Here is a 4574-nt window from a genome sequence, read left to right as displayed (position 1 = left end):
GTGTGTGTGTGTGTGTGTGTGTGTGTGTGTGTGTGTGTATATATATATATATGTATACATACATGTGTATATATGTACACATATATGTACGTATGTATATACATGTGTATATATATATATATATATATATATATATATATATATATACAGTTGAAGTCGGAAGTTTACATACACTTAGGTTGTCGTATTAAAACTCGTTTTTCAATCACTCCACAAATTTCTTGTTAAACAAACTAAAGCTTAGGCAAGTCGGTTAGGACATCGACTTTGTGCATGACACAAGTCATTTTTACAACAATTGTTTACAGACAGGTTATTTCACTTATAATGCACTGAATCACAATTCCAGTGGTCAGAAGTTTTACATACACTAAGTTGACTGCCTTTAAAACAGCTTGGAAAATTCCGGAAAAATATATCATGGCTTTAGAAGCTTCTGATAGGCTAATGGACATAATTTGAGTCAATTGAGGTGAACCTGTGGATGTATTTCAAGGCCTACTTTCAAAATCAGTGCCTTTGCTTTACATCATGGAAAATCAAAAGAAATCGCCCAAGATTGTAGACCTCCATAAGTCTGGTTCATCCTTGGGAGCAATTTTAAACGCCTGACGGTACCACGTTCCTCTGTACAAACAATAGAAAGCAAGTATAAACACCATGGGACCACGCAGCCGTTAAACCGCTAAAAAGGAGATGCGTCTCTGTCTCCTAGAGATGAACGAAAAGTGCAAATCAATCCCAGAACAGCAAAAGGACCTTGGTGAAGATGCTGAGGAAACCGTACAAAAGTATCTGTATCTACAGTAAAACGAGTCCTATATCGACATAACCTGAAATGCCGCCAGAAGGAAGAAGCCACCGCTCCAAAACCGCCATAAAAAAAAGCCAGGACTACGTTTGCAACTGCACATGGGGACAAAGATCATACTTTTTGGAGAAATGTCCTCTGGTCTGATGAAACAAAATAGAACTGTTTGGCCACAATGACCATCGTTATGTCTGAGGATATGAGGCTTCGTCGAAGAACAGCGTCCCAACCTGAAGCACGGGGTGGCAGCATCATGTTGTAGGTGTGCTCTGCTACAGGAGGGACTGGCGCACACAAAATAAATAGCATCATGAGGATGAAAAAATATGTGATATATTAAAGAAACATCTCAAGACATCAGCCAGGAAGTTAAAGCTTGGTCGCAAATTGGTCTTCCATATGGACAACGATCCCAAGCATACTTCCAAAGTTGTGGCAAAATGGTTTAAGGACAACAAAGTCAAGGTATTCGAGTGGCCATCACAAATCCCTGACCTCAACCCTATAGGAAAATTGTGGGCAGAACTGAAAAAGTGTGTGCGAGCAAGGAGGCCTTACAAACCTGACTCAGTTACACCAGTTCTGTCAGGAGGAATGTGCCAAAATTCATTAACAAGAAATGAGTTTTAATGACTCCAACCTAAGTGTATGTGAATTCCGACTTCAACTGTGTGTGTATATATATATATATATATATATGGATATGTTGTAGACGTAATACATCATACAAAATGGATGCTGTAATGCACATGTAAGGGGACCCAGTTTTGCTCGTCGTCAGAGCACTACTTTTAAAACTACTGTTGAAACTATACAAAAGCATTACTACCTGATAACATAGTGTAGCACTGAAATATAATACATGAAAAGCACTTTACAAATATTATTATTATCATTACAGTGTTACAGTTATACAACAAAAACGTACAGTATTAGGGAGGGATTGTTGCTATAGCAATGAAAAAGTAAGAACAAAATACCCTAAAAACAACATGAAATATTTGTACATCATTAATACTGTAATTACATGTACAACATACTGAGGACTGGTCCAAAACATCTAACAGAGGAGGTTATGTTGTTTACTACTCTCTTAAAGTCATGTCAACGTGGTCTTCTGGCCAGGAGAATCAGCGAGACATCATCCTGACAAACTCTGTGGAAAGAACACAAAATATGAGCTACATTTTTATTAGTGTGTTGACAACACTGTGAGTATTAGTTTAGTGCCAGCGCATGGTGATTATTAGTATAGTGACAAGATGGTGAGATTGGTGACAACATGGTGAGTTTGGTGACAACATGGTGAGTATTAGAATAGTGACAGCATGCTGAATATTAGTATATAGACAACATGGTGACTATTAGTATAGTGACAACATGGTGAGTATTAGTATAGTGACAACATGGTGAGTATTAGTATAGTGACAACATGGTGAGTATTAGTATAGTGACAACATGGTGAGTATTAGTATAGTGATATCATGGTGAGTATTAGTATAGTGACAACATGGCGAGTATTAGTATAGTGACAACATGGTGAGTATTAATGTAGTGACAACATGGTGAGTATTAGTATAGTGACAACATGGTGAGTATTAGAATAGTGACAACATGGTGAGTATTAGTATAGTGACAACATGGTGAGTATTAGTATAGTGACAACATGGTGAGTATCAGTATAGTGATATCATGGTGAGTATTAGTATAGTGACAACATGGTGAGTATTAATGTAGTGACAACATGGTGAGTATTAGTATAGTGACATCATGGTGAGTATTAGTGTAGTGACACCATGGTGAGTATTAGGATAGTGACATCGGGTTGAGTATTAGTATAGTGACAACATGGTGAGTATTAGTATAGTGACATCATGGTGAGTATTAGTATAGTGACATCATGGTGAGTATTAGTGTAGTGACAACATGGTGAGTATTAGGATAGTGACATCGGGTTGAGTATTAGTATAGTGACAACATGGTGAGTATTAGTATAGTGACATCATGGTGAGTATTAGTGTAGTGACAACATGGTGAGTATTAGTGTAGTGACAACATGGTGATAATTAGTATAGTGACAACATGGTGAGCATTGTTGTCACAACATAGTGAGTTTAGTATGGTGAAACAGGGTGAACATAGTGTTGTAGTGTAGAGCAACCTTCATCATATCTCATGTCACATTTCCTCTCTGACCCATTAGTTCTCCCCTTATCCCCTCTCCTTCTTTCTCTATTAGTTTATTTCTACTCCTCTCCACACCCTTTCGTCCCGCTCCCTTCCCTCCCCCTTTCTCCCCTCCTCACTCACCCTCTCTCCCCTTTCAAGTTCACCAAATCGTCTCCTTTTTTCTTCCCTCTTCCTCCTCTCTCCCCTCCTACTCCCCCTCTCCCATCCCCCCTAAAAGTCCACCAAACGGTCCCCTTGTCCTCCCACTCTCCCTCACCTTCTCCCCCTCATCCCACACTCTCCCTCACCCTCGAAGTCGAGCAGGCCGTCCCCGTTGAGGTCAACATCTCGGAGGACCGCTGATCTCTGGTTGGGAGTTGAGCTGCTCCCCCACCAGCTTTTTCATGGCCTCCTTCAGTTCAGCCAGGCTTATCTGACCGTCCCCGTTAGAGTCAAACTGGAGAAGAAGAAGAAGGAGGAGGACAGGAGGAAGTAAAGTGAGGTGAGGGAGAGAGAGTGGTAGAAAGGGAGGGGGAGGGGACAGATTAAATGGATAGAAAGAGCAGGTTATGTAAACAGATATAATAAGATTAATATTGTCTTTCCGTACTTCTTTGAAAGCATCCCTGAGCTCCTTCACGCCAATCATGTCTGCTGTCTCTGCCAACATTTTGGGACCCATCAGCTCCACAAAGTCTTCAAAGTCCACTCTGCCGCCACCTAGATGGAAACAAGAGTCATTACAGAAATGGTCACAGGGTGATGAAGAGCTGAAGAGCTTCAAATACCACACAGAGGGTATGCCCTCGCTTCTTCTGGTTAATGTGTGTGTGTGTGTGTGTGTGTGTGCATGCATGCATGCACACTCACAATGTGTATGCATGTACAGTATATCACACAAGTGAGTACACCCGTCACATCTTTGTAAATATTTGAGTATATATTTTAATGTGACAACACTGAAGAAATGACACTTTGCTACAATGTAAAGTAATGAGTGTACAGCTTGTATAACAGTGTAAATTTGCTGTCCCCTCAAAATAACTCAACACACAGCCATTTAATGTCTAAACCGCTGGCAACAAAAGTGAGTACACCTCTAAGTGAAAATGTCCAAAAAGTGTACTCACTTTTGTGATATACTGTATGTCTTTACATCTGTGTGTGTGTGTGTGTGTGTGTGTGTGACTCACAGATGTTCTGGCTGAGTTCGATGAGCTCCATCTCAGTGGGCATGTACCCCATAGTCCTCATGCACTCTCCCAGTTCCTTACAGCTTGTAGCCATCTTTATCCTTATCAAACTCCCGAACGCCTCCTTCAGCTCTGCACAGGGAGGAGGGGGATGGGGGAGGAGGAGAGAGGGGGTAGATAAGAGGAGAGGTGTATGGGGGAATGGGAGGAGAGCGGTGGGTGTTGAATAGTAATGAAAAAAAAAAATAGACATTGTTTCTTATATTCATTTTAGACTCTTTGACGACAAGCCACACCATAACTACAGGAAGTAGGAGGGATGAGGTGCTGCAGCCACCTGATATATTTTGTTATACAATTGTGAACAAGGTCTCTATTACTCCTGTATGAGCGGTGTACAA

At 40.7% G+C, this 4574-nt stretch overlaps 1 pseudogene; it reads right to left on the bottom strand.

Annotated features, from left to right (window-relative positions):
• Positions 1–1941: 1941 nt before the first annotated feature.
• Positions 1942–4305, bottom strand: LOC135530125 (calcium-binding protein 2-like; annotated as a pseudogene).
• Between the last annotated feature and the right edge of the window lie 269 nt (positions 4306–4574).

Source organism: Oncorhynchus masou, unplaced genomic scaffold (assembly GCF_036934945.1).
Source record: "Oncorhynchus masou masou isolate Uvic2021 unplaced genomic scaffold, UVic_Omas_1.1 unplaced_scaffold_12666, whole genome shotgun sequence".
NCBI lineage: Eukaryota > Metazoa > Chordata > Actinopteri > Salmoniformes > Salmonidae > Oncorhynchus > Oncorhynchus masou.
This window is presented reverse-complemented; position numbering and strand designations above follow the sequence as displayed.